This window comes from Ursus maritimus, unplaced genomic scaffold, assembly GCF_017311325.1.
Source record: "Ursus maritimus isolate PB19 unplaced genomic scaffold, ASM1731132v1 scaffold_4, whole genome shotgun sequence".
Lineage (NCBI taxonomy): Eukaryota > Metazoa > Chordata > Mammalia > Carnivora > Ursidae > Ursus > Ursus maritimus.
The window spans coordinates 33,160,073-33,184,286 of record NW_024426552.1 but is presented as its reverse complement, the minus strand read 5'-3'; the positions used below and the strand labels follow the sequence as shown (position 1 = coordinate 33,184,286).

At 36.7% G+C, this 24,214-nt stretch overlaps 1 pseudogene; it reads left to right on the top strand.

The window, feature by feature from the left end:
• LOC103673175 overlaps nucleotides 1–24,214 on the top strand; it is a 44,479-nt pseudogene that overhangs the window by 14,038 nt on the left and 6,227 nt on the right.

Genomic DNA, 24,214 nt, shown 5'->3' with positions numbered 1-24,214 from the left:
ACAAAATTAGTGACCAATATTATTCAGAAGAAAGGTACGAGTACTTACATAAAAGTGTAATTGCTTTATTTAGAGTACTGGTTTAGAACTCAAGGTATTATAAATATCACAGTGATTTATTATTGAAAACTACTTAAATGCAAAATTGTGATTCTTCTCCATTCTGATCATTCATACCTGCCCATATTATTTGTCCATAATAATCTTTGGTAACTTTTTAAGGATATCTTACACACATACACACACACACACACGCACACACACACACACAGGTTTTGTCAGTAGACTATAAAAAAATTGCAGGAGTAAACAGGTAGATCTACTTTAAGATCTCAGGAATTCTTTCATTCTTTCATCACATGACTTCCTTCTGGTAAGGTACTTGCTTTTAGACTGTGGATCTCTAAGAAAGAATAGGGAGGGAATGAGTCCTGGCTCAAAAAGGAAGTGTACTTAAGCTCAAAGTTCAAATCTAACCCATTCGTCATCAGTACTTTGCATGACTAAATCTATTATCTAAACATTCAAAGAGTATTTAAACAAATGAAACTAAAAGCAAGTCAGCAATATCTTTAACCAAATGAAAAAATTGGAAATGTTAGTATTATATAACCATTACATATCCAACATTATGCATAATAGGTATTTTCAATTCTGTTCAGAAAGACAACTCTTTAAGTATTCAGTAAGCTGGATATTTTTCTACATTTTTCAATATTAGTGGTTGAGAATCTTTTAAGGCATAATACACTCATGCAACTCTCAATTACCTGCTTTATATTCTCATAACTGCCTTCCCCAGATCTTTAAAGATGGGCTCGTTTAAGCTTCCACTTATAGGATCAGTTTCTGACACATTACTCTTTCTGAAATACTTACCTCTTAGTATTAGTTACTATTTATTGAACAATTGGTATGGGCCAGGTGATTTACATAAATACCCCATTACATATCAGAGGAGTAAATAACATTACTTTTTTATTCTTACATCTGCGGAAATTGAGACCTAGAGATGTTAAGTTACTCGATTTAATGAGCATAGCTGTTAAATATTGAAAGCCAGTTAAAAGCTAGGTCTTCTTGACCTCAAACCCAAGACCTGTAATCTCCATGCCAACTCTTCTCAAATTTTAGCATGCATTCTTAAAATGCAGATTGTTGAGCCCCATTAATTTAATGTTTTTACTTTTCTAATATGACGTCAGATGAGAATGATGCTGTTGATCCTAGACCAGACTTTAAAACTATTAAAGTACACCAAATTCTATCCTTCCCACATCCATCCCCACCAAGAGACATATAACATTGTATAACAACAGTCCTCAGGTGCCTGGGTGGCTCATAATGTTAAACAACCAACTCTTGATTTTGATTCAGGTCATGATCTCAGGGTTGTAGAGATGAGCCCTGCAATAGGCTCTGCACTGAGCACAAAGTCAGCTTGAGATTCTCTCTCTCCCTCCCCCTCTTCCCCTCCCCCCATCATACGTGTGCATGCTTTCTAAATTAATTAATTAATTAAATTTTTTTAAAAAAGAAAAAAATAGTCTTTAATCCCAACCACACCTTTGAATCATGGAAGAAGATTACCAAAATAAGAAACATACTCATACCCGGGTCCCATACTAGACAAATTACATAAGAATATCTGGGGATGGTGTCTGGATATGTTATTTTTAAAAGCCACCCAGGAGATTCTAATGGATAGCTAGGACTGAGAACAACTTAGAAATATTGAAAGAACAAACTTTGTAATTTAACCTTTGAGTTCAGATTTCAAACTTGTGCACTTCCACACCATGACCTTGGGAACAACATTGACAGTTATCTATTAAATCTGGATGCCAACTAAGTGTTAATAATAAAGATTAGAGGAAATGCTTGATAAGTATTTTGATACTACTAAGTTAACTGCCAGGTACATAGGTCATATTTACCTGGGTTATTTTCTCCCCCAAACCCCCACTTTTGTTTGGTGAGACTTAGAATAAAGCCTTCTTCCCTGACCCAGGGGTAATGGCCTTGACTGGATATCAGGACTTCTATTTTTTTTTTCTCATGTATCAGTGTGCCCTAAATTCCAGAGCACACATGATAAACCTCATATCCTCAGAGTTTTAGCACTTGCAACCCCCTCTGCTCACTTCATCTTCCATGGCCCCAGAACCGGATAGCACTAAGCCCTCTCTCTTTTGTTCTGACCTATCTCCCTTCTTGGTTCTTTAGTACACCATTCTAAAGCTCAGCCCATGGTACCACGCTTAGCTCTTATCAATCTCCCTCAGGAAGCCTCTGTACCCCTATGGACCACTGGCAAGGTGGAAACACCACAATATGCTAAATTCTGTCTTCCTCCCCACCAAGACAGAATCCCACCTAACTCCTGATTCACCTCTGCAATGCTTCCTCTGCCTCCCTGCATCAACTTTCAGCATCAACATCTTTGAGAATTAACACATGGAATATTGCACTCAGTGGAAACTATGCTTAGAGAGCCAGTGTCAGGCTCTTGGGCTAATCGAGCTAGTTTTGCTAGCGTCTGTCACACCCTAAGGAAAGAGTCATCTAAATTGCAGCCTCACTTTTCCTCACTGTCATTTCTGACTTCCTAGCATTTCAATTAATGATGTTATCTTACTCATCATTAATGATGAACTTGACTACTCTTTAGGCTGGAGCTACATAGTATGTGGACAGACAAAACAAAGGTTTTTTTTAGTAATTTAAATAAATCAAATGTTCCAACACCTAAATACACTCATTTAATGACCATTCATTGAATGCCTGCTGAGCACCAAACATTCTCCATGTGCTGAAAAATAATGTAGAAAACAGGGGGGAAAGAAATCCTTTTCCCGTGGAGTTTATACTCTAGCAGAGAAATACAAATAATAAGAATAAAACAGGTAAAATTCATAGAATGTGGAAAGTACTACTGAGAAAAGTAGAGATAGGGAGAGCAAGGAAGAAGGAATGATAACTTTTTTTTTTTAACAGGACTCTCAAGGACGTCCTCACTGATAAAGTGACATTAGAGTAAAGATCAGGGGGAAATAAGTAACAAGCCATGAGGCTGTTTGGGGCTGAGGAGCATTCCAGGCAGAAACAAGGAGTATATTTGACTGGAAGGAGGAGCTTTTGGAAATGAGGTTACTCTTTACCGAACAAGAGGAAATGTAGTAAAAGAAAGTATAGTAAGATCAAAGAAAAAGTTGAGTTTTAGGTCACTGAGTCTTTCAGGAGCTATTTTAGGCAGGTTAGCCTTTATCGTGACATGGGACTCTATGGGAGACCTTGGTCAGAGAAGTGACATAAATAGGATTATGTGAACAGAATCATGCCTGCCACCACGTGAAGAACAGATCACAGGAAGCCAAGTGTGAGGCAGGGTAAACAGGAAGTTTTCGTGATAATCCAAATGAGAGATTACACTGGCCTGGAAAGTTGTAACAGAAATGATGCAAAACAGTCCGTTTCTGAATATGTGTTGAAGGTAGAGAGGAAGAATTTTCTAGTAAATGTAATATGTGGTCCAGAGGACAAAAAAGGACTCTAAGATTTGCGGCCTGAGCCCCTGAATGATAGGGTTGTCATTTATTAAGGTGGGAAAAACTTGCAAAGAAACAAGCTTGAGGGAGAAAAATCAGTCTTTGATGTTGGGTAGAGTGAATTGAGATGCCAATTAAGTTACCACGTAAAAGCTACTGGCTAAATGATATGGTGTTCAAGGTAGAACTCCAGGGTGCAGATTGCATGCGGAGGCCTCCCTGTAGGCCACTAGATGAGATCACGGGGGAGTAGTGATGGGACAGGAATCCTAGAACTGAGCCCTGAGTCACTCTGGTGGTTGAGGAAGAAAGGCAAAGGTATATGTTGTCCTAGAAGCAAAAGAAAATGTTTTCAGGAGGAAGGAATAGCCAACGGTGCCAAACTCTGCCAATAGGCAAAGTATTGGCCACTGGACTTAGCATCACGAAGGTTACTGGAGAACGTAAGTGGTTTTGTCAGAGAGGTGGGGGCAAAAGCCCAGGTTGGAGTGCGTTTATACATTTTAAAAAAGGTTGCATTCTCAATGTTGTTTTCTAAGTAGGTCAGACATTGTTAGGCACTGATACAGCAAAGATAAGCAAGATCTCTCAAAGAGTTCATAATCTAGAGAAAAACATTTGTAAGTAAACAGCTTTAAATTTCTTCATTAAATACAAAAATAGCAGGATAGATACAGTGTCATGGGAACGATGAAATGAGAACACCCAGCTCTTTGCTTTCTCTTTTTTTTTTTTCTTTTCATGTAAGGATTTCTTAACATGTGCTGTTTCTGTAGGTGACAGAAAGACAGCGTACCAAGGAGAAGCAGTAGCAGGGCACAGAGTATCCAAATTCCTGAAAGGCTTCTGATTCTAGTGCAAATAGTACATCCTCTTCTTATCAGCAAGTTAAGGTTATACAGCTTAGAAAATGTTTGCATATTACATCTCATTAATATTGAGCCCAAAATAAAACATATTCTTCGTGGTTATATCCAGTGCCAAACCTAAGCCCACTGACACGAAACTGATCTGACTCTGGACAGGCTTTGTCAACCAACCTGCCTCCTTGTCTTATTTGTTTTTCTCTCAGCAAACAGACCTCTCCCTTACAGCGGGTAAGAGGTTCCTAAACTTAAGTGGAATCAGTGACTGGGATTTTCTTTCAAGTAAGTATTGCCTCCAGCAAGGGCATCCCTCAAAATGGATCAGATCCTCCCTCTGTAGGAATTCCTCACTTTTCAACTCTCTAGCTGTCTTTCCTGATAGGGGGCCAGAGGAAGGTTAATTGGTAATTTCTCTTTGAATATGAAGCCTATTTAGCTAATTACTTGGTTTTTTGATGTTATTTTTAGAAGAATGGTTTAGAGAAAAATTTTTAGAGGTTCTTTTCTTTCAATTTACTTTCAGATGTATTTTTAAACTTAAAGGCAAATAAAGTAGTCTGATTTAATTCCAAATATTATAATTAAGTGGATGAGCCCATTATAAGTCTGAAAAGATTAGACCGTCGTTTTATAGAAGGAAATGAAATAACTCTCTTTATAAATTTTATTAAAGGTTCATGACTAAGAAATAGGAAACAGGCTATAAAATATCAATGCAAAAATTCTGAATCTTGTATCTAACAGAAGTTGAAGTGAGCTCGACTAAATATCACTTTCACGCAGTCACCTTCTCTGATCACACCTTCTGTGTTATGTCACCTCTGTTTAGTGTACAGCAAGCACACTGACTCTTTCCCATACAACCTGAATCATAACAAAATTATTCTTGGCTTCCTAAACTTCTTTATTATTTTTCCCATTAGAACGTAAGCTTCCTGAAATCAGAGACTTTTTTTTCCCTTCTAACTCAAATACTTTTCCCAGTACTTGAAGAAAGTTGAGAATTTAATATGCATTTCTTGAGCAAATGTAAGAATAAATGAATCAACCACCCACCCACCCAAGTGGGTAATTCTCAGGTTAGAATTATACAACTCCCTAAAACAGTAGCTTTCAATTCATTTTACATGACACACAGTAAGATATGCATTTTACATTGGCATAATTTATTACTTTGTTTTAATGATTTTAATAAGCTGTATTTAACAGATTTGGGATTTGTTTTAAAGCCTATTCTCAAATTTTCCTTCAAAAAAAGTATTGGATTTTTTACAATTTGTTGTACTTTGTAACAAATATTACATTTGTTATATAATGATTTAAATAATTTTACTTTTTTAAAAGATTTATTTATTTATTTTGAGAGAGAGCGAGAGCATGCACATGCATGTGTGAGCAGGGGGAGAAGCAGAGGGAGAGAATCTCCAGCAGACTCCCTGCTAAGCGTGGAGCCAGACTCAGGTTCCATTCCATGATCCCGAGATCATGACCCAAGATCATAACCAAGAGTCAGTCACTCAACTGACTGAGTCACCCAGGCACTCCTAAACAATTTTACTTTTTTACTTTAGTTCATGTTTTTTGTTTATTTTACATTGCTCTTTTTTTTTAATTTTTTCTGTTTTGACCAAGTTGCCATGTATTATTTCTTTCCGTGTTGGGAGTATGCAAGTCCTATTACCCTTTCCCTTCCATTAATGGCTACCTTCACTCTTCCTGCTCACTCTTCATTCACCAGACTTCACTCTTCACTAACATTTAAAAATAGGAAAACTGGGACACCTGGGTGGCTCAGTTGATTAAGTGTCTGCCTTCCTCTCGGAAGGTCATGATCTCAGGCTCCTGAAATCCAGTCCCGCATCGGGCTCCTTGCTCATCAGGGAGCCTGCATCTCCCTCTGCCTGCTGCTCCCCCTGCTTGTTCTCTCTTTCTCTCTCTGACAAATAAATAAAATCTTTAAAAAAATAAAAAAATAGGAAAACTCTTTTTCCCATAAAGATGTACTGTGTTCTTTACCAAGACACTCAGTTTCCATCCCCCACTTCCACAGTACTTTCCATATGAATGTTTTAAAATACTATACTTCTCCCATTTTCTCCCTTACCCCCAGATGGGACCCCTGAAATGCCCTGCCTACAATTCTTAGCTGTTGCTGAGATATTCGAAAACTAAAAGCACCAAACATTATCAGAATTCCCTTCGTTATATCCCTTGAATCTTAACTGCACTTAATTGGAAACATCACATATAAATTGAATCTAGGTTCATATATTTAAGTTCTGTGAAGCTACAGGTACCCATAGCATTTTCTACCAATTCTACTCAATTTCATTATTTACAGTGATGGCCACAACATCCTAGACTGATCACATTACTCACAAAAGGATGTAACCCTTTGCTTCAGTTTCAGCTCCTACAGAACCTTGCCTCACCCTGGAGAGGAGCATGCCCCCTGGCATACACATCCACTCACATAAAGAAGTCTGATAAAAACACTGAGTTCAGTGCCACATCTCAGGTCTTCTAGGGCTATTGGGAACACCTACCAAGATATCTCTTTATCTTGGTCCCATCACTGTAATGCCAGGTTCGTGCCGGAGGGTAATTCCGTATACTCATTCCCTCTAAAGACCTATCTCAAAATACTGTTTCCATCCTCCAGGTGGCCTCAATGTCTGCCTTGGATTTTAGGTTCAGCACCACACACCAACTTTTCCATTCAGCCTGCCTCATCTTCTAGCCATTCCACATTCATCTATGATCTGCCACTGACTCTCCCCAAATCGGAGAATTATAAAAGATACAATTTTAAGGAATCTTAGGGGCGCCTGGGTGGCACAGTCGTTAAGCATCTGCCTTCGGCTCAGGGCGTGATCCCGGCGTTCTGGGATCGAGCCCCACATCAGGCATCTCCGCTAGGAGCCTGCTTCTTCCTCTCCCACTCCCCCTGCTGTGTTCCCTCTCTCGCTGGCTGTCTCTCTGTCAAATAAATAAATAATCTTAAAAAAAAAAAAAGAAATCTTAAAAAAAAAAAAACAGACTAAAAACTTCTAGCTTGATAGATCCAGTCATCCAGTTTGAATAAAAAGTAATAAATTCAGAGGCCAGATTCTGCATCTTTCCAATGGTTAGGAGGATATATACAATATCCAAACTGATTTTAAGAATTATTCAATATGATATCAATTATCTTCAATGATGTGAAAATAATCCAGCAGCCTTTTTATTTTTCAACAAAAAAGTACACAAATAGTAAGATCTTATATGCATATTCACCTCTGGATTTTTAGCCATTTCTGTTCCCTTAAAAAAAAATGCTGGTGGGTCTTTAAAAAAAATACAGAGCGTGGGGAATCCTAGACAATGGTTCTCAACTTTTGCTATATAGTAAAATCACCCAATAATTAAATAATAATACCCCACTGGAGTAGTTTTGAAATCTCCCCAGGTGATATGCAGCCAAGTATGAGGACTACTGCTCTACCCAGTGAAACAAAGATACTCAAAAACACGAAGGACGCCCAGCCTCGAGGGAGACAGCAACAGGAAAACAAAACAAATAAAAATCACCGATGAGGTAGAAAGCAGATGGTCATTCAAAGTCCCCTCCACACCTAACTGGGAAGTTTTATTTAAATTCCTAGACACAGTAAACTGTAAGAGGAATTTTTTGAGGGCTCTTGCCTGATACCACTTACGAGTTACACTGGAGGCAGAGCTGATCAAGAAGGCAATAATCCTTAGGCGAGAAACCTCTTGTGCTTTTTATTTTTTTTTAAGATTTTATTTATTTATCCAGAGAGAGAGAGAGAGAGCGAGCACGCGCACTCGCACAAGCAGGGGAGAAGCTGGTTCCCCACTGATCAGAGAGCCCAGCACAGGACTTGATCCCAAGAACCTGGGATCATGACCTGAGCTGAACGCAAATGCTTAACAGACTGAGGCACACAGGCATCCTTTCTTGTGCTTTTTAAAGAGCTGTGTAGGTTGCCCCGATAAACTTAGTGAAGAGAAACAACAAATGCAGTTACATACCCCCACAGTCAGGGTCCAATGAACCTGCAAGGTCCCCTCCTTGCACAGGCTTCTATGACTGCTAGGAGCTGCTGGGAATTGCAAAGATTCAGCTGAGGAGGGCAAGTCAAGTTGCAATCATAAAGCATTTCTAGTAAACAACCTAAAAAGGTCTGAGAAGAGATGGACCTGAGTTGTTTTAATTTGTTCTCACATTTTAAAGAAAACATCACACCTATTTTTGTGTTTGTCATTTTGCACTCTTTTCCTCAAACAGGGTTTGCTTGCAGGTTGCTTTCTGCTCATATATGCTTTATGAAAAGAAAAAGTCCTATGCGATCAATGAAAGACTCAATAACATTGGAAGTTTCTTAGAGGTCTCTAGGAGGAAAGGTAGGTTTCTTCACCCTGAAGTCAACCCATATTTGGGAAATTATAAAGAAAATAACGGATACTTTGTTAAAACTGAGTTATCCGAATAGTACCTACAGTTTCATAACAATTGTTTCACCATAAATGTTTATGTTGCACAGAAGCCATTAGACGTCTTGGACTACTTATTAGGAATTCCAAATTATGTAGCACTAGTTTTCAGATGCCCAAATACTGCATATCAAGTTACAAGGGACCATCACACAATATCTGATATAATTCTCCTAATGAGACCATGAAGCAATCCTCTCAAGCATTTTTTTCCTGGCCCTGTGTTTTCCTGTAGACTGACGAAGAAAGTGAACCATGAAAGAGGTTAAATGGATTGTCCCCAGTTGCTCATAACAGTGCGGCATGGATTTAAACCTGGGAACTCAAACTCTACTGCCAATATTGCTCCCACGTATTGTCGCCTCTTCTCCCACTTCCCTGTCACTCTCCACTGCCTTCTCCACATCTACCTCTGTGTACCTTAGACCTATAACAACTATCCAAAAGTACATGCTGAATAATTTCAGTGCGTGGGAAGATAGTCACTAGACTCACAGGAGTGTTGAAAAAAAAATTAAAAATCAAACAAAAAATGAATCCTTGAGGCAAGTCAGGAACCGCGAAATGGAAAACCTCATAGGTGCTAGCAAAGTTACAACGCCAGATTCATTTACTCTTCTAAACTCTCTGCCACAGAACATTCAATTCTTTACTCTTTAAAAAAAAATTATTTCTTTATTTGAGAGAGAGAGAGAGAGCATGAGCAAGGGGAGAGGCAGAGGCAGAAGCAGGCTTCCCACTGAGCAGGGAGCCCAACTCGGGCTCCGTTACAGGACCCTGAGATCATGACCTAAGTCAAAGGCAGACACTTAACCGACTGAGCCACCCAAGCACCCCCAATTCTTTACTCTCTAATGAGAAACCAAACTGTATGTTATATGCTTTAAATAATTACCCCGGAAACCACAAAATGCCTATGGAATGTTTGTTGGTTTTTTTTCCCATGAACTTGGGACCTAAATTTGCCTTTTTTCATCAATTTAAATGTTTTCAGGTAAGACTTGTCTACCTAAAACACTTTTTGCTATCTCAGATCACCTTGTCTTAAAGACCACATTTATAATACTCACATTTTATCATGCGTAAGAAAACTATCGCTTGCTCAGCCGTGATCCTCAGAAGATTCAGAGATGAAGCGACTGGTTTTTTTTTTTATTTACATTCCATTAGTTAACTCACAGTGTAATATTAGTTTCAGGTGTACAATATTGTGACTCACCACTTCCATATAACACCTGGTAGTCATCACAAGTGCCCTCCTTAATCCCCATCACCTATTTAACCCATCCCCCCACTCCCCTCCTTTCTGGTTGCCTTCCTCTCTCTTTTTTTCCCCCTTTGCTCATTTGTTTGGTTTTTTTGAATTCCACATATGAATGAAATCATACGGTATTTGTTTTTCTCCAACTTACTTTACTTAGCGTAATACTCTCTAGCTCTGTCCACGTCATTCATTGCAAATGGCAAGATTTCATTCATTATTATGTCTGAATAATATTCCACTGTATATATATATAACCATCTCTTCTTTATCCATTCATCATACGATGAACACGGGCTGTTTCCATAATTTGGCTATTGCAAATAATGCTATTATAAACATCTGGGTGCATGTATCCCATTGAATTACTATTTTTGTGTTCTTTGGATAAATATCTAGTAGAACAATTGCTGGATCATAGGGTAGTTGTATTTTTAACTTATTAAGGAGACTTCATACTGTTTTCCAGATTAGCTGCATCAGTTTGCATTCCCACCAACAGTACAAGAGGGTTCGCCTTTCTCCACATCCTCGCCAACACCTGTTTTTCTTGTGTTGTTGATGTTAGCCATTCTGACAGGTGTGAGGTGATATCTCATTGTAGTTTTGATTTGCATTTCCCTGATGGTAAGTGATGTTGAGCATCTTTTCATATGTCTGTTGACCATCTGTTTATCTTCTTTGGAAAAAATATCTATTCATGTCTTCTGCCCATTTTTTAATTGGATTATTCACTTTTTGAGTGTTGACTTTTATAAGTTCTTTGTATATCTTGAACACTAACCCTTTATCAGATATGTCATTGCAAATATCTTCTCCCATTCTGTAGGTTGCCTTTTAGTTTTGTTGACTGTTTCCTTTGCTGTGCAGAAGCTTTTTATTTTGATATGGTCCCAGTAGTTTATTTTTGCTTTTGTTTCCCTAGCCTCGGGAGACACATCGAGAAAGAAGTTGCAGTGACCGATGTCAAAGAGGTTACTGCCTGTGTTCTCCTCTAGGATTTTAATGGTTTCCTGTCTCACATTTTGGTCTTTCATCCATTTTGTTTATTTTTTTTTTTTTTTTTTTTTAAGATTTTATTTATTCAACAGAGATAGAGACAGCCAGGGAGAGAGGGAACACAAGCAGGGGGAGTGGGAGAGGAGGAAGCAGGCTCATAGCGGAAGAGCCTGATGTGGGGCTCGATCCCATAACACCGGGATCACGCCCTGAGCCGAAGGCAGACGCTTAACCGCTGTGCCACCCAGGCGCCCCTTCATCCATTTTGAATGTATTTTTGTGCATGGTGTAAGACAGTGGTCCAGTTTCAATCTTTTTAATGTAGCTGTCCAGTTTCACCGTTTGTTGAAGATACATTCTTTTTCCCATTGGGTATTCTTTCCTGCTTTGTTAAGGATTAATTGACCATATAATTGTGGGTGAAGCAACTGGTTTTGAATATATAATATTATATGTTCTTTTTTAATTTAAAAAGAAGAAGAAAGAAGAAAAAGTTAACATACAACCAATTTCATGGGGCTATTCCAAGGTCAACATCACACCAAAAAAACAACATTTTCTGTTTTCCTTTATTTTTCAACTTTCAAAATGTGCTATCCTTAACTATTTCATTTTTTACTGTGATTGCTTAGAATAAAATTGACATTTTCCTTAAACTTTATATTCATTTTACCATTCCAAAAAGCTTCCTGAACTTATAGATGACCTTAGATTTCTGCAATATATGTTTGGTTTCCAATGTTAAAAGTACAGGTATTTGAGTCATTTAATAATAAATATGATATAATATGGCAGAACTGTGCTGTATTTTTAGCTTAAAGTACCAAATACACTTACATAAAGAGAAACGCTAAGAGATGTGATTGTACTGAAAGAAAATCTTTAATTATCAAGAGAATGTTAAATGTTTTTAAAAATCACCCGTCTGGTAAAGATTTTTTCAGTAATAAAATCCAGAGTATTTTCCCTACATTTTATTGATTCTTATAAGCACGGTTATTAATGCTATCTTCAGGAAGTGTCCTATGTGAGAAAGGTAGAGAGAATATAGTAAAGTTTACAGGAATCAGAATACAATGAATACTGTGTCTACAAATCATAGCTGACAAAAAGGTTTAACTCTCATTATCTGTAGGAGAGAACAATAATTAGAAAATTCAAAAATTATTCTTCTGCATGTGCTTTAATTCTGAAAGTGAATTGCTTATTTAAGAGGGTTATGCCTTGATTACCAGCCATTATAGTGAGCAATAAGTAAAACTGTATCTAAGTTTCTAGATATATTAGAATCTCATGTCTTACAGTTCACAGGAGGAGCCAAAGATCAGTCATCACTTTAATATGCTACGCTCATGATAAAGGCATAAGGCTTTGTTTAAACAAAATTAGATTGTGGAATTCAATTATAAACAGAAGGATAATTTATTCATTTACTAATTGGTCCTCCTTCTTTCTGGCACAGGACCATTGGCCTTTAGGCATAGCTTACACATCTATCAAACAAGATCTGAATTATCAGCATTAGGATTTAGAGAGATTGACTGGCTCCGGTCCTAGCTATCTTATACGATAGAACTAAAACAGGGCTTATAAGTGAGGCTTAAATATTTGAACATGCAGAAATTAAAAAACGAAATACCATGATCACCTGCCTATAGCAAATATAGTAGTATCAAGAAGAACAAAAAAATATTAACGTACTTGGTCGTGAAGCCAAACAGTTGAATCTAAAAGTCGTTAGTGTAATTCAAAGAAGGCAACATTGGAAATAAATCAACCAAAAATCACAACTTCAGAGTCATGGTAAAATTTTAAATTAAATATGACTTTCAAAATAAGTTATGAACTTTAAGATAAAAAAGCAGAGAGAGAGGGATTAAACTTGTACTCAAAAGTTCAAAGCAGCTTTATTCATAATAGCCAAACATTGGAAACAGTCCAAAAGTCCATCAACATGTGAACGGATAAATAAATTATAAGATACTTCTATATAAATAAAGCAAGCTACTAATGCATACAACATAAATAGCTAATGCATTATGCTAAGTGAAAGAACAATTATATGAAATTCTAGAAAAGAAAAAACTATAGAGACAAAGCCTATTAGTAGTCATCAGAGGTGAAAGATCACAGAGATGATTTAGTGATAAGGCACCTGAGTTAAATTATTGAGGTAGTAGAAATATTCTAAATATAATATATGACTATCTATATTTTTCAATACGTACATGCATTTTTCAAATCTCATCAGATCATTCAAAATTGGTAAATATTGTATATAAATTATGTCTTTATAAAGTCTTTTAAAAAGATTTATTTATTTATTTGAGAGAGAGAGAGTGGGGGGGCAGAGAGAGAGGGAGAGAGACTCTCAAGCGGACTCCCTGCTGAATGTGATTGGGGCTTGACCTCACGACCCTGAGATCATGGCCTGAGCTGAAATCAAGAGTCAGACGCTTAACTGACAGAGCCACCCAGGTGTCCCAAGTTTATTTTTGAAAAATATAAATAGGGGCACCTGGTTGTCTCAGTTGGTTAAGCATCTGCCTTCTGCTCAGGTCATGATCTTAGGGTCCTGGGATCCAGCCCTGCATTGGGCTCCCTGCTTAGCAGGGAGTCTACTTCTCCCTCTGCCTCTCCCCGCTGCTCGTGCTCACTCTCCCTCTCTCTCAAACGAATAAATTAAATTGTTTAAAAAATAAAAAGTAAAAATTAAATAAGTAAATACATAAAAATAAATAAGGCATAAAAATTTTAAGAAGACTAGCAACTCTTGTGACCAAAGAAAAAGGATAAATGATAATACTTCACATTCACCTTTATTATTCATTAAGGCTGGAGTTCGAGAAACATGCTAATAAGGCAAAGATCACATAGTTAAATATAGGCTAATTGTTTTCATCTATTCAAACAAACAAAAACAACTGTAATCTATTTTGAGAAATTACACCTAAGGCTTAATAGGTTTTTATGAGTGAGAAGCTGTACAACTATTCACCAACTGTATAGTAAGTCGGGGTGCAGCCTCTGAGACCACAATGGCTGTTTTGCCTTGTTTAACCCTTTCCAACTGTGTGACTGATCACAGTCAATGACCTCTCTTTGTCACAGATTCATCATCAGTAAAATTGGGAGGGTAATAGTCTCTACCTCATCGGCTTGTAATTGGAAGGACTGTTAGAACTGTTGTTGGCATATAAGGTCCTGAAGAATATGACCTATCGCATTACTACTACCACCAGCACGGCTACTACTCCTACTGGCTCCACCGCTGCAAACGTGAGAAGTGTATTAAACAGTGAGCACTCCTGAGAGTCGACCAGTAGCATCTTCCTATGTAGCCCACTCATTGAAACATCTTTTCATTAAGTGCAAATACCAATAATTTCCTGTCTTTCCTATAATTTCTAAATAAGCTATCTAATCAATACTTCGCAATCTATTCCCTCGCTAAGGGGTTGGTTACTTAGAGAGTAAAAAAAACTAAAACGCAAAATCAACTGCCATAGCAGTGGACATTACCATTCATGCAAGTGTGATTTTGAATTTTGTCCTTTTTTCCTACTATTTGAGATTTTTAAAGTCTAGGTAAAGAAATCTGTGTCTTTTAAATAGTCCCGTTAAAGGTATCGCTCTAAATTTGGGGTCCATAACACTCATCCCATCAGACTTCCGAGACCAGTGGACTGGGGAAAGGGAAGGAAAATAAAATGTTCGTGTCACATCCACGCCCTCGTATCAGTCCAGAATCCTCTTGTACCTTAACAGGTCTATTGAAACATTTCCTCTAGTTCAAATGCAAATCTTAGTATCAAAAATAAACATCAAAATTCTTATCTTGGCAATTCAAGCCACAACTTGCCTTTCCAGGTAATTTGTGTTCGGTTATTGTTCTCTATTTCCAAAACAACTCTTCTGCTACTTCACTTCCTGACTTCACTTTCACCCCCATAAATTTTTCTCTCCACTTAAAATGTCCTCCTTTCCCTAGCTCTAACTACAAAAAGCCCATGCACTCTTTGAAGCCTAGGTCAAACGCATATGTTGCACAATGTTGGCCTTGACCTATTCTTCCCCTTGCTACCACAATGTGAAGTACTTCCCCGGACAACTGAGTCCTCCTCTGCTCATTTTCTAATGGGGTTATTTTTCACCCTCTGGTATGCATGTGCTTTACCATGTATATTGATTATTTATTAGATCCTGCTCACCAAATCCAATAAATATAATAACATAACATAAAAGCAGTTCAGCATAGTGTTGTAAGAAATAACGCAATAAAGAAAATCCCTGCAGATTAGTTTTTGAAAGGAAACCTGGGTCTATGGCCATACCACCCTGAACGTGGCCGATCTTGTCTGAAAGGAAACCTGGAAAGTTGACCTAGCCCTCAAGTCAGAATGTATAGGGGCACTGCTATCTCTTTCAGGTGAAATAAACCACTTTTTGTTGTCCTTACCATCAGGGATAGAAAATAAAGCATTCACTAAGTCCATAGTCGCATACCGGTTACTAGATACTGTATTGATTTGCTCCAGTAAAGAAAACCTACCTAGAATAGCATCCAAAATTATCATTGTCAGTGGTTATGTATATGATAAACCACTGTCATTCTCCAAAATCCATTTGACTTCTGTGCAAGACAAACTGGCAAGTTAACAGGCATGCATCTTTCAACTCTTTGATGGAAACACAAAGACATGCAATCTTACTTGAGATGAAGTGTTTATTTTGTTTGCTATTTTGGTAGAGAGAGGAGGTTCTAGGGGCTAGGGCTTTTTTTTTTTTTTTTTTTTTTTTTTTGCACTCATCCTACCATAATAGCTCTCATGTCATTTTACTAGGAATAAATGTAGCTCTTTTTCCAGCATTTGGCAACTGAGGTTTAACACTGAGATGCAACCTTTTTCAGAGCCAGAATATAGAAGTAATACTAGATGTTCTTTATTCACTCTTGTGCGTCTCACCCTGTGATTTACTCAAGTATCAATATACTAGACTATTCCTTTTTTCATGTAACTTTCAAAACCTATCCCTTAAACACATACAACATAACATGATTTCTCTTTCAATTAGATGTAGAGTTGTACAAATATATTAATCCTTACTAACTAACTATATATATTCTGGTTCAGTATGGTTTGGTTTTACTTTCCCCAAAACATAGTATAGCAACACAGCACATATCATAATGATGATGATAAACTAAAAATTCCAACTGGTTACTATGAAACATGCACTCTGCTAAGCACTTCATATCTATTATGACCTTATTTTTCAATATAATGCTACTACTAATAGCTGATGCTCATATACCATTTCTATGTTCCAGGCACTGTTACATATATTAACTTATTTAATTCTGACAAGAAGCCTTTGAAGTACCTATATGTTATTATCATCTTTAGTTATATCACTATGAAGAAGTAATACATAATATATACCTGATAGAAAGTTCTAGTAACTTTCCCAAAGTCACTAAACTTTTTGCTAGTTGAGTTGAGATTTAAACTAATGCAGTATAGATAGAGGCAATATTCAAATCCAATACGTTATACTGGCTCTCAATCCTACATCTGGTATTTTTTATGTATTGCTGTTCTTATATGACCCTCAATTTATTTACCATGAACTTTCTTATACAATAGTTGAACTAAAGGTGTTTTCTATTCTAACCGATAATAAATTCCTTGAGAACATGGCACATGATATTTATTTTTGTATGCTCACAATTAACACAATGCCTTTATATTAAGGTACTCAATAATTAAGGTTTTTTAAATTGATTAGCCACTTGTGCTCACATTGGGAAAATAATGCAAAGTAGGGGTTAGTTTTGAGATGAATGCTCTCCATGCAGAATAAAGGATTGCATCAGCTCTGAAAGTTACCAAGTGTTGTTGAAGTTTGATCAGTAAATCCCAACTTACCAACAGGAGACTCCCCAAAAATATCACAGTTTAATAGTTGAGACAATATAATAGTGTCAATATTTGAACCAGAAAACAACGTCCTCATTACTTTTTGCCATTATAACCAAATTAGACTACCTGGGGGTCTAATTAAGTGTTTGATCACTAAAGATAATTTCTAAAAAGAGAAAATCTATCTTAAGTCTGCCTACCCCAAAGTACCTATACAACAAAAAAGTAATAGTTGAATTAATTCAGATATGATAGAGGATTTGAGTAAAAGATTCAAAGGGCAAAATTTTAAATTTATTTAAATATACATGTTTCATAGCATGTTTAACCCAAACTTTCAAGTATGTAAATCTTTTCCTATGATTTCAGAGTTATAATTGTTATTTCTAATTAGATACATTATTACTTTATCATATATACACTTATTGCCAGAAATGCCATCTGTAAATACTTGATTACAATCATCACCTCCTCTAAACGACTAAATTAAAGAACGGCTCTAGCAGGCCAAGCATCTTTTATAGATACGACCTCCCAAGACTAATATGAGGATGGAAAATATAAATGCTTAAACATTACATTAACCTAAATGAGGTCTTGTGTAATAATAATTCTTAACTTATAAATTGTACTGCTTTCAAAAGTTCCAGCTAAATAATATATTCTTAGAATTGACATTAGCAATTTATAAGAGATCCAGAGAAACTAGACAGACTTCTATTTTAAGATGGATTTAAAGGTATGTTAGAAGTGTGTGCGGAATGAACCTCCTACATGCAGAATTTTTTTAATAACATCTCAAAACAGAAATGATGCTTTTTATCCTTTGAAGCACAAAAAAATTTAACTCACAGCTTCTCTGGACACTAACAGGTTGGCATAGCCAATATGATCTTTTGATCAAAATGAAGGAAGTGTATTTCAGGCTCAGCCACTGGCGGTGGAGTGAATTAGACAAAATTCTGAGCTTTCTTTTTTCTAACCGTATATACAACTAGCAAGGCACGCTGAGAACCTTGGGTGAAACGAAAAAAATAGGTGTCATTATTCTTATTTCCTGTGTTAGTGCACTTGCTAGTATAGTAAAATGGAAGGACATTGATTTGGGAATCAGTAAACCTGTGTCCTAGCTCTGGCTCTACACCTGAACTTGTCCTGACAATCTCTCTGAGCATTAGTTTCTTAATATACAAAATGATTTTATTAGTCCCTGATCTATCTTATAATTACCACTTTTAGGATAAAATTCAGATTACATTTTGTTTGATTATGTAAATTTTCTCCCTCACATATAATTTTGTATTATATATACACACACACAAATACACATGTACATACCTATATATTTGTATGTATGCATATATATACATAACCCAAGTGTTTTATGAAAAGATTTATACTTATCTATGTGTTTTATGAAGACATTTATTTCATTTACTCTATGAAAATTCATTGGATGAATTTATATGAGTCTGATTCTATGTTAGGCTTCACCTATGCAGACAATCAAGACTCTGGCTTTATGAGGTACGATTCTAGTTAAGTTAGAATATTTAAACATATGATAAAGACTAAAATGTTTCAAGGTCTATGACAGAATTAGGTATAGACTAAAGAAAGGCACAAGAGAAAAAACTACATTCACCATTTGATAGGTCTGTGCTGGACCCCATCCAAGGCCTTTATAAACCACGGTTATGAAAAGGACCTTGTAACAAGATGGTCTTATCTGCACAGTAAACACACAAAATAGAGACTCCAGCCTACTATAACTCACATCTAATGATTGCCCACTCTCTTTTATTTCTTCACTGAATCTAGAAACTACTTTCAGCTTAATTACCTGTAGCATATATTTGTTTATATTTGTTTATATGTTTCCCAATTGACAAGTCAGTTTCTAGGACACAGAGACTTCCTTATTCATCCTCCACACCTAGCAGAATGTATGAGTGAGTGAATAAATGAATAAAAATTATTTATAGCTATACAAATACAAAGATAGGAATCCCCATTATGTAATTTTTAACATAGTATTGATCAACTAACAGAAGTCTCTTGTGCCTTAAATGTTTCACAAACCTGTTAGAAAAACTAAGTCTCCGTGTGTGGGCACACGTGTGTGTGTGTGTGTGTGTGTGTGTGTGTGTACGTGTGCGTGCATGTACAAATGACCAGGTTGATTGTAATATGGTAAACTGGAAAGAATATGGGCTTTGAAGTCAAATAGAATGGGGCTGGAGTCCAAGTGATATAATACCTTGAATGAGAGCTCTCAGAACTTGTTCTGTCTTGGGATTTAATGAAACCAAAATTGAAAATCAGAAGCTTTTGTTGTTGTCTCACTTGTAAGACTTAGCCATGACAGTGCAAGGCTGTTGAAATATTCCCCATTGCCATAGAAATAATTTACCTTTCATTAAATTTTATAGATGAAGGCCTTTACCACTATTTTTCTCCAATTGCTGGCCTTTGGACTTTTTCGCTGCCAAAGCAAAGGTAGCAGTAAATCTGATGGCAGTTCTCGAATATCCCTAATTGGAGCTCTTTGTAAATTTAAAACTTCACATTACAAAATGTGCATGACTTCTTATTAGAAAGTTTGGTCACGCAATGAAAAAATAAAGGAGGAGTCTAATTCTCAAAATGGTGTTAGTGGTATGTTCATATATATATACATGTGCCAAGGGAAGCCCTACCTCAGAGAATTAAATAAGGTCAAAATGCGAAAATTGCAACGAATATGATTTAATTCCACCCAGATACCTAAAAATTTCCCTGACAACACTATCTAGATTGGTCACATCCCTTTGTGGAATTCTTCCAATTCTTCGTGTCTATATTCTTTTGTGAATGAGCCTTAAAAACATATAATCAATTGCTCCTCACAATCCCAGGGCAGATCTTTCTGCCCACGGGTCCTGTCTCTGTGCTTTAATGGAAACATATAATGAATGAACCTTGGGTATGCAGCTATGCAGCTTGCCTCTATAAACAGATTATAAATTATTTGAGGGAAAGTGCCACAAGCCCCATATATAGGATAGTTCTTGCATCCAAACATTCGTTGATAATGATGTTGAGTCACGCTGAAAAAAAAAAACTCACAAATTTTCCTCTCAAAATTAGTTTCCTCTAAACTAAATTTGCCTTAGTATCCCCTAAGCACTGCACTATACATTTGGAACACAGAGAGATAGAATGCATATTCCTTTCTCTAAAGAAACCATAATTTAATTAGGAAGATAGAAAACTTCATAAAAAAGTAGACTCAAAGTAACATATAATTGTGAAATAAAGGCTTAAAAAGCAAATTAAACCTACAAAGGAAAATTTGTATTAAAAAGATGTACATGGAATTTACATGTGAACTTTTTCTTTTTATAACTTAGAAATTTGCACACAGAATAGTTTAGTTTCACTGAATCCTTAACTAAGAAAAGTGGGTTTTTTTGTTTGTTTGTTTTTTTAAAGATTTTATTTATTTATTCGACAGAGATAGAGACAGCCAGAGAGAGAGGGAACACAAGCAGGGGGAGTGGGAGAGGAAGAAGCAGACTCATAGCGGAGGAGCCTGATGTGGGGCTCGATCCCATAACGCCGGGATCACGCCCTGAGCCGAAGGCAGACACTTAACCGCTGTGCCACCCAGGCGCCCCTGAAAAGTGTTTTTTGATATCAAAATGGAGAATTTCACTCATTCAGTTTAGAACAGAACATTAAAACATAAATGATCTTAGAGACAGGAATTCAGCAATTATCAGATCTGATAAATTAGTCTACTTACAGACACAATAATTAGTCTTATTTTCGTAAATCTCATAGGTATAGAATTATTAAAACTTTATTGAAAATATATAAGGTATTCAGATGTAATATTAATATCTGTAATCTAGTTTTTTGTGACTCTCTGCCACTCTAAAAGTTAACATGCCAGTAAAAAATGTACATGACTATGAACTTTGAATTATGAAGCTCTAATCTCCTGAGTTACTGAATGGCTGCCAATAATATAACAATGCCTAGTTAAAAAGATTCCTGAAAATGTATGCAAGATTCAGGAATAGGACTAACCTTAGCTAAACTCTGAGGTCCAAAACACCTGTTGCTCTCCGGCCTCTCCTATTCTTACATATTCCTTCCTCCCAGAAATTTCTCCCCTCCAGTGTAATTTGTATTATTTCCCTCTCAGAGGCAGATAAGACTGAGAAAGGAGCAGATAATTAGTTTGACTGACTATAGATACCAAATTGAGTGGATTGGATTTATCCTAGAGTCCAATGGATTTTTTTTAACTACAGTGTCTTGATATGCTATTATATTAGTAATTGGTTAATAATACAATGAAGTCACAAATTATTCCTTAAAAAAAAAAAGTTCATCCTCTACTTTCTCTTTTAGTCCCTTGCATTTCAATATGCTTTTTTGAGTGAGTGGGAAGAAAAACAGCAGAGCAAATAGCTAATGAGACTGAAACTAACTGTTCCCAAGCTAGTTCCAAATGAATGTGTACATTAAGACATTTTTATAAAATGCTGAGAAACACTCCTTAGGAAATGGGAGACCAACAATTTACTTTGAACAAAAAAATGTTAACAGATTTTCGCTAAAAAATAATCTGTCAGGGCACTGGGGTGGCTCAGTTAGTGAAGCCATCGACTCTTGGTTTTGACTCAGGTCATGATGTCAGAGTTGTGAGTTTGAGCCCCGGGTTGGACTCCATGCTCAGCAGGGAGTCTGCTTGGGATTCTCCCTCTCGCTCAGCCTCTGCCCCTCCCCCCACTTGTGCTCTCATGCTCTCTCTCTAAAAATAAATAAATAAAGTCTTTTTTAAAAAATCTGTCAATACAGTCCATGAAAGGAGAGCAGCATTAAAGTAAGGGAAGTGAGGGGAAAGGAAGGTATTGTCAAAATCTGGTTGAAAGATGAAGGTCTGATCCGGGCAGTGCGAATAAAAACTGACAGATTCAAAACTGATTCATTTGTCAGGCATTTTTCTAAGCTCTAGGTCAATCCTGAAAATAACTTCAAAAAACAAAATAATACAAGTTTCATAAGTAACTATTTGTACAGATGTTATTTACTAACCAAAGATTGCACAGAACCACTTTTCTGAAACTGTTCTTTGCAGCTCCAGCCTTATTTGTCTCTTTGCTACTATTTCAATAACATCCTCTTTTGTCCTAGGCTTTGATCTCTAAAACAAAAAACAATAGAAACTCAGTTTTCTACTGAGACAAGGCAGCTAATTAACAGGATCAAAGTGCTATTGCCCAAACTGATTCCAATAAGTGAAATCTATTCAAGTCACAAAAATGTTGATGTTTGACAGATGGCAGAGAAATTTCAGTTGACTTAAAGTTCACAACCAAAACAACATGGCAGAACTGGTAAATATTTAGGTTTCCATGAATAGATGTCTACTTACTCATGTCTGCATTAAAGACTCAGATAAATAGAAACCCTGAAAACCTTTTTCAAATGGGCCATCTAGTCAACCTTCCACCAAATGATTGCATGTCTTCTACTTGAACCATTAGATAATGGCTGCCAGGTCTCCATTCTAATGCAGAACTTAAATTTGTCTAACATATAGTTCTATGTTTTTAACAAATTAGGTAAGTTTTAAAATAGTTACTACGTATGTACTATGATTGGTCTTTAATTATTGGTTTGTCATTGAATAACTGGCCTTTTAGGTGCAATTATAAATAGGTGAACTTTTTACTTATAATATTTTAAGATAAAGCTTAAGGATTTGGTGAGGTTTTTTTTCAACTACTACTCTCTCTGAGTTTTAAAATCATATTTTAACTTTAAAGAATAATAGGTTTGTGTCCTATGGTGACTAATTTGATTACATAGCAAAATAGCAGACATGTCCCATTTTTAATGGGGACTCATGGGGCAAACTGAAAACAAAACTGTATCTTTACATCCCACTATTTTTTCTTTACTATTGAGAGTAATTTTCACTTGATACTGGTTGATAAATTTGAAGTTCTCATGATTCTTTTGTTAGTTTTAGATAATTATAGGTTGTACAGTCTGTTTATGTCACAAACATAACAGTCTTATGTCAGAAATCACACTGTTCAGTCCCCAATAACCAAAACTCTGACCTTGATTTACCCTGTCTTCTCTCTTCACCCAGAGCTTGGCTATCAACTGGCCATTTGAGGAGTAGAGGGTACAGGAAACCAGTCTTTCTCTCTCACTCATCTCATCCTGTACTCACCTGTTCCTGTAAATACCACTCCTAAATTAATAGGAGTAGAGGCCAAATAGGAGGAAGGGAAGTTCTCCTTGGATAGGTAGCGTCACAAGATGGCATTGCATGAACCTGGCCTGGCAGATGTTTAAAGCTTCTGTGGATTTGTTGGACGCTGGCCTCCTCTGGCTACAATACCTGTGACTATTTATTCAATAACTTTTCTTCAGATCCCTGTATGTCCCTCACCTTGAATCCCTCAGGTGTCTACTTTATGCAGAGACTAGCAGTTAGAATCTTGTTGTCTATCCTAGAAATAGAGCTGAACAGAATTCAAAAGAGCTCCAGGATGGCTCCACCCTTGTCATTTCCATCTGGTCTACAGGAAAAACTCATGAATTTTTTGCCCTTCCATGGGTGAAAATGCAGTTATTTCAGAAACTACCTCTCTGTTTTCTCTCAACCCCACCACCTAAGAGAGCCATAAACTTGCCCTGAAGAATGTCAGGGCATTTGTCAGATGGCAGACCAAAGGGTCCCCCAAATTAAGCAGCATATCCAAGTTCTCCCAAACTCCCAATGAAGCTCCTCTTTCTAGGTTTCAGGTAGAGGAAGGAGGAGTCCCACTCCTCACCTTGGAATGGGTGCTGGAACTGAGAATCCAGAACCAGCTCTTGGAGGAAATCTCTGCACAAATATTCTCTTCTTACTCCTCTTTCTTTTTCAATCCTTTCATTGTCGGTTTTAGAGCCTTCTAACCAGTTATTTTTCTTGGATAATTTGCATTTTGATCTGGCATCTCACTTTAGAATTTTATATCTGTGGAATCACAGTGCTTCCAATTTTCAAGTGCTGTTATGTTAATATTGGTCATTTTGATAATAACATACCAGTTACATTTCTGTTAA